The following is a 23,457-nucleotide window of genomic DNA, read 5'->3' as shown; positions in this document are numbered from 1 at the left end:
TTGTGTCAGATCTCACCACAAGTTTAAGACCTTGGAAACCATGGAATAGTGTATTTTGAGCCCTCAGAGGAAATGACTGTAATAACTCTCAACCGAGCTTGTGAGAGCCCACAAAGCTCTTTTACAATCGACAGAGAGTGGCTAGGAATGTGGATTAGATACATGGCAGCTCCCAGCTGCCTACAAATCCAGTACCAGGCCTCTACAGGCATCCTGAACAAAAGGGGTGTATTTCCATACACAAATATTAAAATTGTATTTTTTTAATGTGTGTGTGTTCGTGGGTATGTGCATGCGAGTTAAGGGCCCCAAGGAGTCACATGTCCTGGATTTGGCATTATAGGTGTCCTAAGTCATCTATTTGGATGCTGGGAAATGAACTTGGGTCCTCTAGAAGAACAATTTGAGCTTGTGACCACTGAGCCATCTCTCTGGCCAATAAATAAATAAGTAAATAAAAGTGATAGAAAAATAAATATATTTCCAAACAAGGAGAAATGGAGGCAATTCATGACCACCACATCTGTACCATAGAAAATGCTTAAAGGAATACTGTACACAAAGGAGTGACAAACCCAACCACAGGAGCTTAGTGGAGAACAACGTTTATGAGGAGACTGACTACATGACCAATGGACAGTTGGAAAGAAAGCCATCGTGCCTGACGCAGTAAACCAGAAGACATTAATACTAATGGGAGAGGAAGAAAAGATCAGACAGCAGTCCAACAGGGAAAGAACAAAGTTATGGGAATTAACTATTCCAATAGTAAATGTAAATGGACTCGACTTACCAATAAAAAAAAAAATGCAGACTAGCTGGCTTGATTACCAAACACTACTCACTTTGTTGTTGGAAGAAACCCACTTCACTAGCTAGGACACTCACAGACAGTCTAGAACCTGTCAAGCAACGGGAAGGCCAAAAGAAGCTGGCCTGGCTACTCTGATACCTGAGGGGTAAAATCAAAATTAGAAGAGATTCTAAAAAGGCCCCTATATATTATAAAGGTAACACTTCATCAATAAAGTATCAACTCAAGGCCAAGAAACTGCGGTGATGGGCCATGGGGCCTATGGAAAACCTAGTTCATTTTCAATTACGTGGATATAGCATTAAAACAATTGTTAATGTCTTAGGGCCATTCCCATAGAATAGTGCAGCTCTCAGCGGAGAACCTCAACTGGTCAGTGTGCAGAGGGTAAGACGGGAGTGCTCAGCTCTACGTGGGACATACATATCGTGCCCCTCCCACAATGCTCAGGGAAAGGTGAGAAAGATTCTCTGAGCCAGAGCTGTGTGAGAGCTTCAAGGGAACAAGGAGAGCAGATGCTCATATGAGCCCAAAGCAGTGACAACAAGCACAGACCTGCACAAGCCAGGCAACGTCCTGGCAGAGCCGCTGGGGCTGCGGAGGGGACAGTAGGCATGAAATCCCATCACTAGTTTAGGACCTTGGCTTAGGGTGTCACTGCTGTGAACATGTGTGCCATGACCAAGGCAACTCTTAAAAAGGACAACATTTAAAGGGGGCTGGCTTACAGGGTCAGAGGTTCAGTCCATTATCACCAAGGCGAGAACATGGCAGCATCCAGACAGGCATGGTGCAGGAGGAGCTGAGAGTTCTACATCTTCATCTGAAGGCTGCTAGTGGAAGACTGACTTCCAGGCAGCTAGGGTGAGGGTCTTAAGCCCACACCCACAGTAACATACCTACCCCAACAAGGCCACACTTCCTATATACTGCCACTCCCTGGGCCCACAGACTATCACAGAGCCTTTTGTTTTGGGCTTTAATAGCTACTGCTAGGAGGAGATGGGGATCAGCTTTTTAAAATGGCGTGGCCCTGAGGTTGACTACACCCCACATCAGTTCCTGTCAAGCAATATTCAATGGGAGTAGGGGGAGTGGGGATGGAGAGTACGTATGTGAGGGTAAATACGGGAGAGTTTCAGTGCTAAGATGGGGAAGCAGACAAGAGCTCCCATGCCTAACCAAGAAGCAGTCTCACAGCTCATTGTTGGGATATGCACGGATGGGGCTGGGCAAGACTCCCAAAGCCTAGGGAGTAAAGGCAGCTATAGAGAATGAGACCAGGAAACCCTCATGGAAAATCAGCAGGTGCAGTAGTGACCTACAGGATGGGAAAAAAATGCACAAATTATTCATTTGATGCCCAGAAATCAAAGGAATTTTAAAAGTTTTTAAAACTTTAAAAATTTCAAACTTGGGCAACAGGTCTAAATAGACGCTTCTTTAAAAGAATGGGTCATATTTTCTTTATAAATAAAACATCACATCATCAGTGACCATCGGGGAAATGAAATCAACCCCAAATTTATCAGCTGACTCCAAAAAGACCAAAACTTGGCGCCAGCGAAGATGCAGCGGAAATGGAACCATTGCAAACTGTTGGGGTGTAAGTTAGCGTAGTCCTAGAAATATTGAGAGCCCTCAAAAGATAAAGCTAGAGCCCCCACATAAATTAGCAATTCACCACTGCATGTGTATTCGAAGGAGATAAAATCAGTATGTGGGAGAGACATCAGCATTTCACATTCAATGAAGGGTTCTCCACAGTAACCAAGAAATAGCAGAAACAGAATCGATCAGCAGATGTGCTGCACACACACCATAAAGAGCGAAACTGGCTGGGTACGGCGGCTTGCGGCTGTAGTCAAGGGCAGCAGATGGCAGGATAGCTTGAACTCACAAGTTCAAGACCACGAGGACCTTCAGGCAAGTATTTTAGGAGATACATTTTGGTCTGAGGTGAACATTTACACTCGTATACTTGTGAACATTACATGGAAAGTAGCCCATCACTATGCATGCCTTTTACATTTTATATATTAATTACTTTAATAAAACATCATTCAAGTGGTAGGTACAGCAGTAGTTTGTAAGCCTCACCTGGCATATGCATCACTCGGGGAGCTTTCAAATGTCTTCCACATGATGTGAGTAATAAACTTCTCCACTTGGGCCACATCCCACAGAGATTCTGATTTAACTGGTTCCATGTAGTTCTAATGAGCACCAGACCGACAGCTACTATGCAGAATGCTGAACCCAGCTGCATACAAGAGAGTTATGGCCATGCCTTCCTGTGCTCCTCATGAAACCTTCAAACACAAGAGTGGCAAATCTCAGGGAAGGAAAAGCAAGCGCAGCCCTGAGCCAGAGACTTCCCTAACTTCCCTTGCCACACCCAGCCAACATCCTCTCTCCTTCCTGCTCCTGGAACCCCCTTTTCCTCTCAAGCACCTCATGTAGTAAGTGACTGTGTCGGATCAAGGCTCAGGCCCACTGTCCTGGGAATACATTGAGAACTTCAGTGCTGTGAAGTCAGTCTCGTTTGAAATAAGCCACAAGGACTGCGACCTGAGTTTGATTGATCGATATTGAAATCCTATATCCTTTTATTCCCTGGTAGCATCGTCCCACTGCGTGCTGACCAGATTTGATGTGAGCTTTGTATCTGAACCCAGATAGCTTTTGGTGCTACTCCCGACAGGGACCCAACATTGGCCCTGGGCAGTGTGGCAGCAATATTCCCGGAAGCCAGGAACTGTTCTCAGTGTTTGCTCACAGGACAGCAGCTCAACAAGAAAAATGGATATCCGTTAGAACCTTAGCACATTGGACTTCCTGTTATATTTGAAAGGTATCAGGTGGCCTGACAAAAGGCCCAGGGAGCCTTGGTGGCATTGCCCAGCTCATATACTTCTCCACCCCATGGGACAAGCGGCACTCCTTCCGGAGTGGCTGTTCAATGACAGAGAAGGGGTGGAAGCAACTTCTAAGGACCTCACTGGTCTTCAGTGTGGCAACTATAAGTCCAAGTATTCACTGGATTCCTCCTGAGAGCAGGCTTTGTGAGCGGACTAACCAAATTATGACTTGTTTCCCTCTAGGGGTTAAGTGGGACTTTTTCGAGGCTGGGTTTGTCGTTCCTTGCTGCTAGGTGGCGCTCGAGGACAAGCGCTCTGAGGCCATGCCAGCACCTGCACGGGCCTCACCTCGAACTTCTGTTGTTTCACTGCACTGTAGAAACTCAAGTTAAGCATGCGGCTTGGAGCACCTATTCTCCAACCATTCGTTTTTAACCTGGGAAAATAGTTAAAGTGACTTCCAAGGGAGTTCTTTTGGGAATAGAGCTTTAGGGTAATTCTCATAGGGTGATCTTCCCATGGTTTCAATTCATTTTCTAATTTTACCCTATGTGAAATAGTCAGAGAATTCCCCATTTACAGAAATTGGCATTAAAGCTATGAGTTTACTCCTTGGAAGAAGTGGGGAGACCCTAACAAGGCTCTAATTACATTTGGAAACTGTAAACATTAACCAAGATAGATCAGTGGAACAGTTCCTAGGTAAAGAAAATCTGTGGTCATCTTCTGTTAGGGCTCAGGCTGGTACTTGTAGATTTCTAGCACAGGAAGAATATAAAATCCTTATGAATTTCCGAAAGGATTTTCTCAGGCTGAGAACACAGCTACATGTAAAACATGGCATATGTGAAGTAGTCGAGGGTCTCGGGGAAGGAGGATTCTTACTTCATGGTGTATATTTATACAGTTTTCTCAGGGAAGGTTAGTCTCAGTATGGCTAGGAGAACCTGCAGGAACTCTGTATTGTGTGATAGAGGATCAGCACTTGTCCTTGAGAGCCACCTAGCAGCAAGAGAAAGGCAAAACCCAGTTCCAACAATGACCTCATATTACATTATGTTACAGTATAGGGCAGACAATGACCACATGTTACAGTATGTCACAGTGTAAGACAGACAATGACCGTATGTTACAATATGTTACAGTGTAAGGCAGCCGAGACTTAAGAGTTAAGAATCTTGCCCAAATGTGGCAGAAACTAATACTGTGTCATAGTGAGGTTAATATTTTTTTGCTGGCCGCTTATTACATAACTGTGTTTGGATTCTCCAGAGGAACGGAGCCGATGGAATGACTATAACCAGAAAGAGAAGTTAGGCTGGCTAACCTGTATGGTCTGGGTAGTCCAGCAATGGCTGTCTTCACACACAGAGAATGAGAATCTGGTAACCGCTTGCTCTATGAGGCTGGATTCCTGGGAGCCACCAGGTCTTCAGACACAGAGGAAGGCTGTAGAAGCTAGGCCCTAGTGTCCAAGGAGAATGGAGGGAGCAAGTGCAGGCAGAAAGGACAGGATAAATAGGCAATGGGAAGGCAAGAAGGAAAACCCCACAAAGCCTACCCATCAGACCTTGTATCTGGGCTGCTACTGAAAGCTGCCCCTACCTTCAGGGCTGGTCTCTTCACTTCAGTTGCTATAATCAAGGAATGCCCCTGAGGCATGCCAGTACTCATCGTAGCCAGATAACCCCTGGCAGATGTGCCCAGAAGCTCCCTTGGGTAATTCTAGATCCTGCCACGTTGGCAATGTGAACCATTGCAATCAACATTCTTCCTATACTTTCAATCTTCCCAACACTCCTACTACAGTTCCATTTTTATAGGTGACTTGAGCATCAGAAAGGTAAATATTCTCTACCCAGGAGTCACATTCAGAAAGTAGTGTCAGGACTCAAACAGGTAGCGTTTCTCCATCTGGTCTCCTGAATGGCCTTCTCTATACTTCTCCAGTTCCCACTTTAAACCCTTCCGATTCCACCCATGACACTACCAAAATGGTGTCTGCCAGGGTCTCTGGAGATTGCCACATCACCCAACCCACCAGTCAGCGCCCCCAACTCTGGCCCCCCAACTTACCCCCCCAACTCCACCGCCAGTCATCGTGCCCTGCCCCCCTGTCATCCTGCCCTACCTGTCAGCATGTGACCTGCTTGACCACACTTCCTCCTGATACCCTTCTTCTCCAGCCTTCCTCCCACCTTTAGGGTTCCTTCTCTTGCTCAAGCCCTAGCATCTTTCAAAATCCTCTTTTCCATTCCTAGTTAATGTTTGAAGGCACCTTAGCAAGATCCTCCAGGCTCTGGTTTAATGGTAGTCCCTAAGCTGAGGACTCCTGCCTTTGTAAAATCAGCCAAGATCACTCCCCCAAACTGACTTAAATGCCTGCTGATCTCTTCACTAACATCCAAACATCTCAGACTTAGCAAATCTAAATTTATGATAGCCACCATGACTGCATCCCTAACTATGCTGTGCACAGTTTTCCGTTACCCCACCACCAAACCCCTGTGGGTCATCCCAGAGTCTTCACTTCCACTGCTAACATCCAATCAGTCAGGAAATCCTACTGGCTCTCCCTTCAGAACAGATCTCATATGGCCACTTCCCAGCACGATGGTCAGCCAACCTTAACTACAAGCTCCTACATAAAATGCTTCCACATTGCCTCTCTGATATCCTCTCCACAACCTCCCCTTGCTCACTCTGCTCCCCTACAGTGGCTCTTTCGCAGACCCCTCAGATGTGGCTCCCACCTTTGCCCTTCACTTTAGCTGCTCTGCTAGCATGTGTTGGGGTCCGCCAGGAGTTAGGGGACTCAGAGAGGAGGTGGGCTCTCAAGGGGGCAGCTCAAAACATTCAACTGCTGGCATTGCAATAAGCAATCCTCACATTGCTCGAAACCATTCACTTAAAGGTGAACCAGAAAAGGGCCTTCAAACAAGATGAGGCTCACAGGACATGGCTACCGAGGCTGAGAGCCAGTCTGGAACTAGAGCTAAGTCTCATAGCCTATGTGGTCAGCTGTCTCTCATGTAAAAGGTGTTTCAAGCCGCAGTGGGCTGGCCTCTTCCCCATCAATCACTACATAAAAAAATGCTCTACAGGCTTGCCTGCAACCCAGTACATTGGAGGCATTTCCCCAGCTAGAGTTCCCTCCTCTCAGATGACTCCAGCCTGTGTCAAGTTGGCATAAAATTAGCCAGCACAATTGACCCCTTGCTAGCTTGACATATAACACTTTTTTAAAAAGATTTATTTTATGTATGTGAGTACACTGTAACTGTCTTCAGACACCAGAAGAGGGCAACAGATTCCATTACAGATGGTTGTGACCACCTTGCTGGGAACTGAACTCAGGACCTCCGGAAGAGCAGTCAGTGTTTGTAACCACTGAGCCATCCAGCCCCACACAATACTTTTTAAAATCATAACCTCAACTTTTTTGGTTCATCCCCAAGATCTCAGATTAATAAATATCACGAATGTAAAACATATTAAAAACTTAAAAGTTGGACACACTTCCTCTATTAAGCCCATACATACTCCAACAAGACCATGCCTCTTAATAGTGATACTCCCTGTGGTCAAGCATTCAAACACATGAATCTTTGGGGACCACAGCACCCAAGTTTGTGAAAGAAAAACCACTGCAAATTTTAATTACATATCGACTCTCACACACGGACAAGGGGAAACTTCAATACCTCATTTAATCAATAGATCATCCAGACAAAAACTAAATAGAGAAATGCTGGAGCTAACAGATACAGAACATTTCACCCAAACACAAACGAATATACCTTCTGCTTAGCACCACCTCATGGACCTTTCCCCAATATTGACCACATACTCAACACAAAGCGAGTCTCAACGGATACAAGAAGATTGAAATAGCACCCTGCATCCTATCCAACCTCCACAGATTAAAACTGGATAGCATCAGCAACAGCAGAAACAGCAGAAAGCTTACAAACTTATGAAAGCTGAACAACTCACTTCTAAATAAAAAGTGGGTCAAGAGAAATTAAGAAGTGAAAGATTTTTCTAGAATTGAATGAAACTGAACACACAACATACCAAACTTATGGGACTCACGAAGGTGATTCCAAGAGGCAAGTTCATAACACTCAGTGCCTGCATTAAAAATAAAAATTAGACTTCAAGGTTCCGCCATGTTCTTGGGGACGAGTATAGCTCGGCTGTCTGCCTGTGTTGTGCAGCCACAATGGATGCAAGTTTGAAACATGGTGACTCTGAAAGGTATTAACAGGAGACTGAAGTCCATCAAAAACATCCAGAAAATTACCAAGTCTATGAAGTACACTGGGCTGAGCAGGAGCTGAGACTCAAGTGTACGGAACAGGTTCCTTGGCTCTGCACGAGAAGGCTGATGCTAAGGGACTTGAGGATAAGAAGAAGCACCTCATTATCGGTGTGTCCTTTGTGGTGCTATTCATTCCTTGGTGGCTAAACTGATGAAGAATGACACGGCTGCCCTCACAGCAGCTGGGAAAGAAGTTATGATTGTTGGAGTTGGTGAAAAAAATCAAGAGCGTACTTTATAGGATTCACTCTGATCAGTTTGGTGTCATTCAAAGACATGGGACGGAAGCCCCCTACTTTTGGAGTCATTGAGTTGTTAAATTCTGAATAGGAGTTTGATGAAGGTTCTATCAGTTTTAATCAGTTCAGATCTGCTCTCTCCTACAAGACAGAAGAGAAGCCCATCTTCTCTCAATACCATTGTGACTGCTGAGAACATGGGCATTTATGATGACATCGATGCTGATGTGCTGCAGAATTACAAGGAATACAATCTGGCTAACATCATTTACTACTGAAGGAGTCCACCACCAGTGAGCAGAGTGCCAGCATGACTGCCATGGACAACACCAGCAAGCACCCTTCTGATATGATTAATAAATTGATATTGACTTTCAACCCACCCACCAGGCTGTCATCACAAAGGAACTGATTGAGATCATCTCTGGGACTTCTGCTGTGGGTTAATGAGAATGAAGTTGCATCCTCGGACAAGAGGTAAAGAAGAAAAACGCAGCAAGCTGACTTTAACTGATTGCTGTCTTTGTTAGAAGAAACTTGGTCACGGGTTGGGGATTTAGCTCAGTGGTAGAGCGCTTTCCTAGCAAGCGTAAGGCCCTGGGTTCTGTCCCCAGCTCTGAAAAAAAAAAAAGAAGAAGAAGAAGAAGAAGAAGAAACTTGGTCCACTGAGTCACAAAGACAGCAGGATGTTTGTAAATTATCTTACAATAAACAACTTACAATGAGAAAAAAAATTAGAGATCTCATACTAGTAACTTAACAGAACACCAGAAAGCTCTAGAATAAAGAGAAGACAACGCTTCCAAAATGAATGGAGGGTATGAAATAGTCAAACTCAGGGCTGAAATCAACAAAATAGAAACAAACAAAAAAATCAATACAATCAATAAATAAGATTGAAAAACCTTTCTTCAAATTAACTAAAAGGCAGAGGAAGAATATCTAAAATATCACAATCAGAAGTGAAGGGGGGTACATAACTGCAGATACCAAGGAAATCTGGAGAATCTTCTTCTTTTTCTCCCCCCCCCCCCCCCCCCCCGGAGCTGGGGACCGAACCCAGGGCCTTGCGCTCGCTAGGCAAGCGCTCTACCGCTGAGCTAAATCCCCAACCCCAGGAAATCTGGAGAATCTTAAGGACGTACTCTGAAAACCTGTCCTCCAGCAAATTGGAAAATCTAAAATAAATAGATAATTGTTTCAGTAGGTACCACCTACCAAAGTTAAATCAAGAACAGATAAGCAATTTAAACAGCCTTATTGCCCTAGTGAAAACAAAGAGGATTTTAAAATCTCCCCCTCCGCAAAAAAAGCCAAGACCAGATGGTTTTAGTGCAGAATTCTACCAGACTTTCATTTCTTTTTTTTCTTTTTTCCTTTTCTTTTTTTCTTTTTTTTTCTTTCTCTTTTTTTCGGAGCGGGGGACTGAACCCAGGGCCTTGCGCTTGCTAGGCAAGCACTCTACCACTGAGCTAAATCCCCAACCCCTCTACCAGACTTTCAAAGAAGAGCCAAAGCCAACATTCCTCAAAATCTTCATATTACAAGGCCATGATCACCTTGATACCCAAACCACATAAAGACCCAATGAACAAAGAAAATTGTAGACCAATTTCCCTTATGAGTACAGGTGCAAAAATACTCAGTAAAACAGTTGCAAACCAAATCCTAAAACACATCAAAAAGGTCATCCACCATGATCAAGTAGGCTTCGTCCCAGAGATCCAGGGATGGTTCAATACATGTAATTAGATAAGTGTAAGCTAACTGCGATGGTTTGAATATACTTTGCCCAGGGAGTGGCACTATTAGAAGGTGTGGCCTTGTTTGAATAGGTGTGGCCCTGGTGGAGGAAGTGTGTCATTGTAAACATGGGCATTAAGACTGCCATCAGAGCTCCCTGGAAGTCAGTCTTCTCCTAGCAGCCTTCAGATGAAGATGTAGAACTCTCGGCTTCTCCTGCACCATGTCTGTCTGGATGCTACCATGCTCCAACCTTGATGATAATGGACTGAACCTCTGTAAGCCAGCCCCAATTAAATGTTGTTGTTCTAAGTGTTGCCTTGGTCATGGTTCACAGTAGTAAAAGCCTAACTAAAGCACTAGCAGATAAACAAACTGAAAGAAGGGGAGGAAAAACCCACATGATTATTTCATTAGATGCAGAAAAGCCTTTGACAAATCTAATAGCCCTTCATGATAAGAAGTTCTGGAGAGATTAGGGATACGAGGAACATATCTAAACATTAAAAAGGCAATTTACAGCAAGCCTATAGCCAACATCAACTTAAATGAAGAGAAACTCAAGGCAATTCCTCTAAAACCAAGAATAAGATGAGGCTGTCCACTCTCTCCATAACTATTCAATATAGTACTTGAAGTCTTAGCTAGAGCAATATGACAACCGAAGGAGATCAAGGGTGTGCAAATTGGACTGGAAGAAGGCAAAGTATCTTTATTAGCAGATGATATGATAGTGTGTGTGTGTATGTGTGTGTGTGCGTGTGTGTGTGTGTCCCTCAAAATTCCACTGGAAAACTCAGCAAAGTAGCTGGATACAAAATTAACTTGCAAAAATCAGTTGCCCTCTATCTACAAATAATATAAAATATCTTGGGGTAACTCTAACCAAGCAAGTGATAGACTTCTTGATAACAACTTCAAGCCTTTGAAGAAAGAAACTGAAGATACTAGAAATAGAAACAGAAGATACAAGGAGATGGAAAGATCTCCAATGCTCAAGGATCAGTAAATAGGGTTAATATAGAAAAAAATGGCATCTCACCAAAAGCATGTACAGATTCAATGCAATCCCCGTGAAAATTCCAACACAATTCTTGACATATCTTGAAAGGTTGATTTCCAGCTTCCTATGGAAACATAAAGATCATAGCATAGCTAAAATGATTCTATGTAATAAAAGAGCTGTGATTGGGAGATATCACTGTCCCAAATTTCAAATTGTACTACAGAGCTACAGTAATAAAAACAGCTTGGAGTTGGCACAAAGAATAAATATGTTAGTTGATGGAATCTAACTGAAGACACAGATATAAATTCACATATGTATGGATACCTGATTTTTAATAAAGTAGCCAGAAATACACATTGGAAAAAAGACAGCATCCTCATCAAATGGTTCCAGTTAAACTGGACAGCTGTATGTAGAATCATCTAAATAGATCCATCCTTATCACTCTGCATAAAACTCAACTTCAGATGGATCCAAGAGTTCAAGACAAAACCAGATAACCAGATACACTGAACCTGACAGAAGGGGAATTGGGGAATAACTCTGAACTCATTGGCATAGGAAGAGACTTTCTGAACAGAACTCCATTAGTGTGGTCAGTAAGATCAGCAATCAATACATGGGACCTCATGAAACTGAAAAGCTTCTGTAATGCAAAAGATATTGTCTGTCATTCAGACAAAGTGGCAGCTTCTAGAATGGGAAAAGATTTTTTACCAACTATACATTCAGTAGAGGGTTAATATCCAAAATGTATAAAGAGCTCAAAAAACTAGATAACAAGAAAACAAATAACCCAATGAAAAAGTGTGGTACAGATCTGAACAGAGAATTCCTTAAGAGAGGAAGGTTAAATGGCTGAGAAATGTTCAAAGAAATGTTGGACATCCTTGGCCATCTGGGAAATGATAATCAAAACTACATTGACATTTCATCCTATACCTGCCACAGAATGGCTAAGATCAGTACCAGAAGTGGCAGCTCATGCTGGAGAGGATGTAGAGCTGAGGGGAGTCCAAACTTGTACAACCACTGTGGATGTCAGTGTGTCAGTTCCTCAGGAAGTTACAAATAGCTCTGTCTCAAGATCCAGGGCACATTCCCAAAGGACACTTCATCCCACCACAGAGACACTTGCTCAACCATGTTCACTGCTGCTCTAGTCAGAATAGCTAGAAACTGGAAACAGCCTAGACGCTCCTCAACGGATGAATGGAAAAAGAAAAGGTGTCACATCTATACAATGGAGTATTACTCGGGTGTTAAAAACGAAATCATGAAATTTGCAGGAAAATGGTAGAACTGAGTGAAGTAACCCAGACTCAAAAAGATAAACATGGTATGTAGTTGCCTGTATGTGGATATTGGCTGTTAAGTCAATGACAACCAAGCTGTAATCAATAGAACCACAGAGTTTATCTATAGAGTAAGGAATTAGGAGGCACAGATAGATCTCATTAGAAAAAGGAAATAGAATAATTACAGATGAATCGGGGTGGTGGTAACCAGGAGCGGTCAAGTGTGAAGCAGAGACAGCAAATTGGGAATATGGGGAAAGACAGCTAAAACTGAGGGCCATTTGAAGGGTGGTGTAGACCAAGTACAGTGCACAGCTTCCTAAAATATACATATGTGAAGGTAATCTAAGTGATAGCCAAATAATGACGGAGACAGAGCCCCAACTAGACATCTCTTGTCACCAAATGAAGCTACCAGACCTGAGATTGGGTTACATCTAATTGAGGTGTTGGCCAAAGGGGTCCTATGGGAATCCTCAAATAACCCAGGATGTTGCCGACCCCGTAGGCTTTGCTGTCCACAAACTGACAGCAAGACCCCATTGCTGAAGACAACACTACACGACTCGTTGAACATGGAGAAGCTGAGCTGATGCCTCCATGAGCCTTCACCCCTCTGCTCTCGAGTTTTGGGCACAGGAGGGAACGCTGCACAATACCAAAACAGAAAGAGAAACACCAACCTAGCCACAAACTCTTTGCTCTACACTGGTGTCCTACCTGCAAGGTGTGCTAGGAAGATGTTAGCACGAAGCTTGTGGGAGTGACCAACCAATGTCTGGTTGACTCAAGGTTCACTCTACAAGATGGAACCCATTCTGGACACTGCTTGAGTGCCTGAGAATCTGATAGTAGGTAGTTCAGGAACCTAGGGTAAAACCAAATACTACTGTTCCTTTAAAGAGAAGTTATAGGTGGGGAGGGCAGATGTGGAATGAGGGGTTGGTGGAGGAGACAAATACCAAATAAATAAATACATACATACATTCATACATACATACATACATACATACATACATACATACATACAAAAGGCCCTCTAGATCAACATGGCCCAACCTCATATGTAACCATAGAGAATGTGCAGCACACACAGGGCTTAGAGAGGTCTGCAGAGATCTGTGCACGTGACAGCTTCAACTTCCATGTTTACATGGGATTCCTGTGTGTGCGAACAAACGGGTCCCTGACTCTTGTGCCTTTTCTTGGGCTCTTTTCCTTCTGTTTGTTTGTTTTGTCCAATTCTGTTGTGTTAATTTTTGTTATATAATATCACTTTCCCTTAGAAGCCTGTGTTTTCTAATGAGAGACAGAAAGGGAGTGGACCGAATGGGAGAGGAAGGATGAGAGGAATGGGGTGTGGGGAGGAAAAGGAAACAAACAATGATCTGGATATGTGGTATGGAAAAACATTTTCAATTAGAGAAAAAAATAAAATCGAAAATCTCAAAAATTCAAAGTCTTTCAATTGTGGGCTCCTGTAAACTCAAAAACTGAGCTAAATGCTTTCTTACTGCAAGAGGGAAGAACCAGGCACAGTCACAGTCTGAACAGAGCCAACTCCCAACTCCAGCAGTGTAAATAACTCAATGGCCGGTGTCTGAGATTCACTCCTGACTTTCGGGGCTCCTCCGAGGAGCTTGGCTCACTTCTCCAGCCCCGCCCTCTGCAGCACACACAGCTCGTCTTTCTAAACTCCAGGCTCCACCCCAGCACTGCTGCTATTCGTGGTGGTCACCCCATGGTGCCGGCATCCCCCAAATGCTGGGGTCTTCTACTATAAAGCTGCACCTTCATCAACAGTGTTCCTGGGTTCTCTTCATGGTGCAAATTCTCTCCATGACCTCTTTGGTCCTGAGGCTCTTATTGCTACTCAGCTGCTCCTTCACCAATGGCCTCTCACGGTGCCAAGCCTTGGCTGCTCTCCATGCCTTCAAAACCAGGATGACCTGGGAGACTCCTACACTACCATGTTTGGCTACCAACACTACTGTACAACCTTGGCTACCTCTGAACACAACTCGTGTGTGTGTGTGTGTGTGTGTGTGTGTGTGTGTGTGTGTGTGTGTGTGTGTGTTGATTCTGAGCAAACACTTTCAGATTTCACCCCAGTGATGCTGGACTCTTCTTTTTTTTTTTTTTTTTTTTTTTTGGCTCTTTTTTTTTCCGGAGCTGGGGACCGAACCCAGGGCCTTGCGCTTCCTAGGTAAGCGCTCTACCACTGAGCTAAATCCCCAGCCCGATGCTGGACTCTTCTTAATCACAGCAGATTCTTCAGCCCCAGCTGTCTAGCAACCATTGTTCCAGCAAACAAAGGTTTTACTTTAGTGGCTCTGGCCTCTTTCTGACCAGAACCAGAGTCTTCACTTTCCTCAGAAACCTCACAAGCCAGGCCTCTGTTGTCTGCCCTCAACGCTCTTATCTTCCAAGCTCCTTCCAAGCCCACTGAGCTCTCAACACAGTGGCTTTTCTAGCCCAAAGTGCCCAAGTCCTTCACAATCCTCCCAAAAGCAGCACGGTCAGGTCCGTCACAGCAATACCTCACTACTATTTTGGTACCAATTTGTCATAGTTAGGGTTACTGTTGCTATGATGAAACACCAGGACCAAAGTTGGGGAGGAAAACATTTACCTTGTGTTTCCATGTCAGTATCCATCACTGAAGGAGGTAGGACAGGAACTTAAACGGACAGGAGCTAATGCAGAGGTCATTGAGGAGTTGCTTACTGGCTTGCCTCCCCATGACTTGCTCAGCCTGCTCTCTTATACAACCCAGGACCACCAGCCCAAGGATGGCACCGCCCACATGGGTTAGGCCCACCCCCATCAGTCACTAATTAAGAAAATGCCTTTCAGGTTTGCCTACAGCCTGAATGGAGACACTTTCTGTTAGGGTTCCCTCCTTTCCATGTCTCTAGCCTGTGTCTTATTGACATAAAATTAGCTGGCACAGACAGCAAGAATGACAACAAGCCTCATTTTTAATCTTCTTGGTTCCAGACCCTGCACTGAACTTCCAGGCTAAGGAACTAGAGATAATTTCCACACGGAAGGACCTTATGGTGAGGTAGGGCTCTTATCTGTCAGATAAAATTGTGGCACAAGCCACAATCCTCTACATCCTATAATCTCCCTTTTGGTTATTTCCTACGTTGGTAACCCCCAAGAGGAAAGCAACCTGAATACTAAGCAGGAGCAGCAAGAGGTGCATCTGCTCTAACCTCTGCGTGACCCTGATGCAGTAGCCGGGGAGATGAATTAAAGCGATGAAGCCATTGGCGTCAGTCTCCAGTGACGTCAGCGGGAAGGTGGAGCCTAGAAGCAGATTTGCGGCTCACAGCCATTTCCCACCCCAGAAAGTCCCAAGAGGGTTCAGGAAGCCATTCCAGCTGGAATAATGTTGACTCGAAAGCTTTGTACGAATTCTAACCCACCTTATCCACACCATTGCGTGTTTCTAAAGTACGATTAGAGAAATTCCCATCTTGATACATAATTGCAGCTTGAAGAAGACAGCTAAAACACAGTGGAAAGCAGACCTTTGGTCTCCGGTGCTTTCCAGAGGTCTTTTCTCGTCTCCGTTGCCCTCCAACTCCAGATGGGCTCCCAGCATGAAGTAGTCAGAAACTTGGAGATCATCTTCCAACTAAAGGAAAATGTATGAGGGACCTGTTTGACACAGACTTCCTGTTTCCACAGCCCGCGCTAGCTATAACAGAAAGTCTAAGACTTGGAAATTTGTAAGAACATTTTAAATCACATAGATCCTTATGTGATTTAAAACGGATCTCAACATCCATTTTCAAATTTCTTCTTATGTTTCTTTTAAAGTTACTGCTGGAGAGATGGCTCAGTGGCTAAAATGGCAGCTTTAGGATCGTATTTCATTGTATCCATGTGTGCAAAATAAAAATAAAAATTTTAATGAAAGATACGCACGTGAGTGCTGCGGTGGCCAGAGGTTAAGGTGCTCGCCACAAAACCTGACAACCTATGTTCAATTAGCACAACCCACATAGTGTGAGAAGAGAGCTGGCTCCTGCAAGCAGTCCTCTGACCTCCACGGATGTCCTATAGCTTTGTGCACTCATGCACGCAAGCATACAAATAGATGGAAAAAATAATAAAATAAATAACAGTTAATATCTCATTCGTAGTTGAAAAAAATCCCCTTTAACTGAAAACAAAAAAACCCCACTGAGTATGAAAATGCTTCCGTAAGGTGGAGCAGTACGCAATCCTGTGGAGCAGTTTCTTAATCAGTGATTAATGTGGGAGGGCCCAGCCCTTTATGGGTAGGGCCACCCCTGGGCTGGTGGTCCCAGGTTCTATAAGAAGGCAGGTTAAGCAAACCATGGGGAGCAAGCCAGTAAGCAGCACCCCTCCATGGCCACTACATCAGCTCTGCCTCCAGGTTCCTGTCCTGTGTGAGTCCCTGCCCTGACTTCCTTTGGTGATGAATAGCAGTGTGGAAGTGTAAGCTGAATAAACCCTTTCCTCCCCAAGTTGTAGTTGGTCATGGAGTTTCATCACAACAATAGAAACCCTGACTAAGACAACAAACATTCCTTCCCTCCACCACACTGCAAGCACCCCAGGGATTTCCTCCTCTCTGGCTAGAAACTGGAGGTGGCTGAGAAGGAAATGCCAGTCTTCAGTTTGTAAGAAGTCGTGTAGATTTGGGAAGATGGCTCAGTGGTTGAGATCATTTCCTAAGCAGATCTGATCCCAGCACCCATCCAACAAGCTGGGCATCCCATACATATCTACAACCTCAGCTCTGAAGGCTGTTGGGACATGAGGATGGTTAAGAATTGATTGTCTAGCAGCCTAGCCAAGAAAATGTGAGCCCCAGGCTCAGGGAGGGACTGTGCCTCAAAGGGAAAAGGGGAGAGTGATGGAGGATACGCAATGCCTTCTTCTGGCCTCCACATTCAAGAACAGGCTCAAATACCACCACCCCACACACACACAAATAATAGTAACAATCTTTTTAAAACCAAGTCCAGTGTATGTCACAATAAAACCATAAACCTCTTTTGAGGATATGTCTGCCCTCCTTAATTCAGACACTCGTAGCCTGAGCTATGAGTCTCAAGCACCAGAATACACAGCCAAGGGGGCAGAGTGGTCTCCTTAGATGCAACTTTCAGTTTCTCACAAGTAGGCCCACAAACCAGCCACCATGAGATATTCTCCCCTGGACTTGGCTAAAATTTGCAGCTTTCCCAGGCTCTCCTGGGTCTTATCATTTTTATTCTTATCATTACTTTAAAAATAGTCTCTTTTCTAGGTAGCAGCAAGTCTTATCCAAGGTCAGATAGATAGAAACTTCAAATGTTGTTTTATTGAAAGCTTCCTTCCTTCTCCAGCTGGGAGGTCTGTGGCAGGAGGGGTCACAACCAGCATCACTCTGTCCCTCATGATCCCTCCCCACTTGCTCAGACGGGATTGTGCTAAGGAAATGGAAGCCAGACTCTGGGGCAGCGGCTGACCCTAGATGTGGCTTCTTTTCTTGGAGTGCTTTCTCGTGGTATTCAAGACCTTCTGGGGTCACTGAGACCTTTTCCTGTGCCTTCAAAAGTCCTTTCTCGTGGGACACTAGGATTTCTGCCGAACTGCTCTAGTCTCCAGCAGTCCCGCCTACTCAATGAGGGGAATGTGTCTTCCAAGTGTTCCCTGGACTGATTTGGACAGACCTCCTTTTAGCTAGAAAAGTGTTCGTCTTATAGTCAGGCCTCCCCGTGATTGAATGAGCCCCGCCTCTATTAGGGAGAGCAGTGTACCGTCCTCAGACTTAATGCAAAAGCCAAGTTCAGGATCAGGCCCCTCTCTCACCTCCCTTGGCCACTCTCAGTTGTATGGGAGTTGCAGATTTCTGGGAAGCATCATTGGCTGTGCTGCAGCCATAAATCTGAAGGTGATAAAGGAGACCATGAAAGCTCTGGGTACGATTTCAAGAATTCCGACTCCGAGTTTTGCTGTGAAACTTACTTGTGTGCAGCTTTGTGAACGATGAGTTAACCCAGAAGCTTTGACCCTGATTATTCAAGAGCTTTATAAAGCTGCTGAAGCAGCAAGGACTGAAGAAGACATGGCAGGCAGATTTTCCGGAGTCCTGAGAAGACAAACATTGTAATCAAGAGAGTATTTACTAGGATCCAGGGAGGTAGCTCAGTCAGTGGTTAGGGGCACTGCCTGTTTCTCCTGAGACCTGGGCTTAATACCCAGTACCCACAGGGCAGCTCACAACTGTCTGTAATTCCAGATGTAGGGATCCAACACCCTCCTCAGGCCTCTGGGGATGCCAGCCATGCACATGGTGCACAGACATCCACACAAGCAAACCGTCAAAAGAAAAATAAGTTCAAAACAATTTTTTAAGTACTTTTCAAACACAAAAGAGTGGAAAGCATTTCCTTTCCAAAAGAATTGTCAACTACAGCTTCATAAGCCAGTGGAAGGCAGCTTACAGAGAAGCATGAGGTGTGTTAGTGTGCCACCATACATGTTAATGAATGTCCCAGGGCTTTGCACAGCTGTGTTCACATGGGTTCCTTATTTACTGGTGGCTGTTGTCCTCTAAGCAGTCTTTAGGCATGCATGTCTGATGTCAGTGGAACCCAGTAGTGATGTGTAGTAGTTATGGCTTGGGGTGATTTCCCCTGTGAGCTTTAACAATGATACAATCATAATACCTTACCTCATTAAATAGAGGAATCATAATTTTGGTATTTAAAAAGAAAAGGTTGAAGCCATCCAAAAGTATCCTCATAGAAACACCCAGAATACTGGACTTAATGTCTAGGCATCTGTAGTGACTTGAGTGAGAAATGTTCCTAGAGGTTCATGGTTTTGAATATTTAGACCCTAATACGTGGCACCATTTGGGGTGGTTGTGGAACCTTTAGGAGGTGTGGTCCTGCTGAAGGAAGTCACTTCGAGCTTTGAGGATTCATAGCCTCACCTCACTCTACTTCCTGCTCCCTCTGTTTCCCGTGTGTGGTTGAGATGTGTTCTCTCAGCTCCTGATCCTTCCTGCATGCCCTTCCTGCTGCGACGGATACCTAGTCCTCTGCAGCTGGAAGCCAAAATAAAATGGAAGCTGCTATTTGTCTTGGTATGTTATCACAACACCGGAGAAGTGACTAACACAGCGCCCGATGTCCCGGGGAAGTTTGCACATAACATTAACCACCCTGTGACTGAAGTTAAATTGGCACTAATCTGAACTACACTGGCTTAAGTTGTTGTTTTAACTCCAACAGCAACCATCACAGCAATAACTCAGCAACCATATAACTGTCCCAAGAGCTACTTAAAAACACATTTGACAAAAAATAGCACCCTTTCATTACAAACAAAACAAAACAAAACAAAAAAAAACCACATATCAACAAACTAATAAGAGTAGAAGGAAAAATGTCATCAATGGATGACAACTTCTCTAGCAGTATTTATTGAGTATTTATTGAGTGTTTATTGAGTGATGTGAAGGACTGATACTAACCCCCTAAGACCAGCGACAAAGCCAGGATGTAGACCTGTGTAACTTATATTCAGTGTTTGGCTGATGGCTTTGAATAGGATATAAAAGGCACTCAGCCATGTAGAGTTGAGGACTCAATATTCTTATATGTCTCCGTTAGGGTTTAATCGCTGTGAAGAGACATCACGACCATGGCAACTCTTATAAAGGCAAACATTTCATTGGAGCTGGCTTACAGTTTCAGAGGTTCAGCCCATTATCATCATGGCGGGAAGTCTGGCAGTGTGCAGGCAGACATGGGGCTAGAGGAGCTAAGAGTTCTACATCTTGATCAGAAGGCAGCCAGGAGAAAACTGTGCCACGCTGGGTGAAGTCTGGACACATGACACCTCAAAGCCGTCCCCACAGTGACACACGTCTTCCAACAAGGCCACACCTCCTAACCGTGCCACTCCCTGTGGGCCACACATTGAAACACATGAATCTAAGGGGGTTATATCTGTTCAAACCACAATATACAAATGTCAATTGCATTCCCACATGCTAGGAAAAAGTTATATGAAAATAAATTTAGAAAAAATTTCCATTTGCCATAGCATTAAGAAAAATGAAACAGGAGCAGAAAGGAAGATGGCTGAGGTATGTTTACCAAAAGCTGCAAAACTCGGATAATAATTAAGACCCAGATGGGGGCTGGGGAGATAGCTCCGCCAGGAAAACACTTGCCTCACAAGCATGGGGACCTGGAGAAGCCTGGAGGAGACAGAGAAAGGCAGAACTCACCAGCCAGTCAACCTAGCTGACACGATGAACTCCATGATCAACCAACCCCATCTCAAAAAATAGAGCGGAAGGGCTGGGGGGAGGTTTGAGGGGTGAGGCTCAGTGGTTAAGAGCACTTGTTGTTCTTGCAGAGGACCTGGGTGCTGCTTTCAGTTTCCATATGATGGGGCATCCCCATCTCTAGTTCTGGGGGACCTGATGCCCCTTCTGGCCTCTATGGGAACTACACATGCACACACACACACACACACACACACACACACACACACACACAAGCAAGCATTAAAATAGATTGTGACAGAGGGAGATTCTCAGAGTTAAACTCCTGCTTTCTATACACATGCACGGGAATGCATGCACATCTACACGTACACACACACACACACACACACACACACACACACACATATATATATATATATATAAAATGCATGCATGCAAACACGCACAAAGATCCCAACAAGAGCCTCTGAGCATGTGCTCTCAACTGCTAAGCAATCTCTTCAGCTTATAAACCAGTTTTTCTTAAAGTAATTTTTAAAAAACTTTAAAATTTTTTATTGGCCTTTTGATAGAGGCAAAGGCCCACATCTAATCAAGCATTGTTAACTTCCCGGATGGCTGAGGAGGAAGGCAATACAGACACCAGGCCTGCTTTAGACTTTCTGACTAAATGGGTCCAGGGTTGGACAGATCTTAATGGCTTTACAGCTCCGTGAATATTTCAGCACATAACCTCGTCCTACCAAATTGTGGGTAAGACTGAATCTTGTCAGGCATGGTGTTCTATGCCTGTTATCCCAGCATTTGGGAGAAAGTCCAAGGACATCAATGGCTACAAAGTATGACATGGCTTCCACAAACAAAAGAACATAAACCAACAAAGACTGAACTTAAGCTTTTGTTGTTAAATATTAGTTGTATAAAATATTGACTTCCATTGTGGCATGGATATATATTTTATTATTGTTACCATCATCATCATCACCACCACCACCACCACCACCACCCCCACCCCCACCACCACCACCACCACCACCATCATCATCATCATCATCATCATCATCAATCATTCCCTTTAACCCCTGCAGGCGAACTTAGATTTTTAAACATTCCCAGTGTTGCCATGCAAGACTTCATAGTCAGAAAATTCAAACTCCAGATAAATGATTTTATTTGATAGCAAACTCCATCTCCTAGACTCTCAGAACAGTGGATTCCCAGCCCTCATGTCTCATGAAGAATTTTACATTGATACTTTCCTGCAGACTCGTATCAGCACTTGACTGTGTCAGGCACACACAGCTGATCCATAAATGTTCCATTTCTCTTCGCTGTATTGATTATGCTGAACCCCTAACCACCAAGAATGAGTTGCTTTCTTTAATTTGAAATACATGCATTAGAGAGGAAAGGACTAATATTGTTCATCTACAAATGACCGTGAATCCCAGTGAACCCTAGAAGTCTCCCTCATCACCAAAAAGCATTATGTAAGTCTGGTACTCACAGCAAAGCCTAAGTCTTGGCAAGAGCTAGAACACGAATCTCCAGGGTTGTCCCAAGAACAGTGGGTCCCAGAAACAGAATAATGGCTTATGACAGGAACACAGAGGAGAGCCTCAATTTGCTCCCGTGATTTATGGTCTCCTCTCCTCTGTAATGACTCCCACCATTTGGTCCAGGTTCACAAGGCACCTCAGCAGAGGCATGTGACGAATTACCTTCCAGAGTCTGTCCTAGACTCATCCAGCACACAGGTCTCACAAATCACCTCTCTTCCCTGCAAGGTTTTCATCTGCCTAATTGTAGAAAATAGGCTTGCATGTGTGGCCAGGAACTGGGGTTAGGTGTATAAAACCTGGATGTCTCCGAGCCTACGGGATTGTTGGAAAATGTCAGTGTTTGCAAGAAAAACATTTTCAGATTCATGACTGACAATTTCTAATAAAACAGTTGTGAAATTGTGTCAACTTAACACAACCTAGAGTCATTTGGGAAGAGAGAACCTCAACTAGAAAGTTCCCCGTCAGATTGGCCGGCGGGCAAGCCTGTGGTACATTTTCTTAATTAGTGCATGAAGTGGAAGTACTTAGCTCAGTGTGGGTGATGTCGCCCCTGAGTGTGACCCTGAGGTATATAAAAAAGCAAGCTGAGCAAGCCGTGGGGAGGAAGCCAGGAAGCAGCACCCCTCCACACCTTGACTTCAGTCCCTGCCTCCATGATCCTTCCTGGCTTAAAGTTCCTGCCGGACCTCCCTCAGGGAGAGTTGTAAGAAGAAACACACCTTTCCTCCCCAGATAGACATGGTATTTATCTATAGAAACTTGGGATAGGTGGCTATCATTTGTTACTCCCTGGGCCATCTAGAACAGAGACCATGGTCGTCTTTATCAGACGCTTGACAAAATGTGAACTTCAGACTAAATGATACACGGCAATGTGACATGTGACCCCTGCGTGAAAAACATCGGGGACCTGGGATGGAAGGTGGGGGATAGGAACTTGAGGATGAGGGTTGGGAATGAAAGGGTGTTAGGCAACTGACTCTGTAGCTTTTCCTGGGAGTAGACAGGACAATGGGAGTGTTGCTGGGTAGGTCTGCCGAAATGGCACAGAGAACTCCTGAGCCCTGTGCCTGCATATTATGCCACAAGTGCACAGACATATTCACACTTCCTGTGGTACCTTTGGCCAAGACAGACCAACGTTCCTCTTCCAGGAATTACGGATAGAGAGACCTATCAGATGGATTTGTTGCTGGCAGGATGAGGTTGGATGAAGCTCCTTTTAGCCTGAAGAGTGCTTTGGAAGATTCTGCCGTGGACCAGGTTCCTGGCAGGGCTGAGCCTCTCTCCTCTCGGCCGCTTCTGGCCCATCCTCAGGACTATCACAGG

At 44.5% G+C, this 23,457-nt stretch overlaps 1 pseudogene; it reads left to right on the top strand.

Annotated features, from left to right (window-relative positions):
- Window positions 1-7,919: 7,919 nt before the first annotated feature.
- Atp5f1c-ps3 (ATP synthase F1 subunit gamma, pseudogene 3) lies at window positions 7,920-8,651 on the top strand (annotated as a pseudogene).
- Window positions 8,652-23,457: the final 14,806 nt, after the last annotated feature.

Source organism: Rattus norvegicus, chromosome 13 (assembly GCF_021556685.1).
Source record: "Rattus norvegicus strain SHRSP/BbbUtx chromosome 13, alternate assembly SHRSP_T2T, whole genome shotgun sequence".
Classification (NCBI taxonomy): Eukaryota; Metazoa; Chordata; class Mammalia; order Rodentia; family Muridae; genus Rattus; species Rattus norvegicus.
The sequence above is the reverse complement of the archived record's forward strand: the minus strand, read 5'-3'. Positions and strand labels throughout refer to the sequence as shown.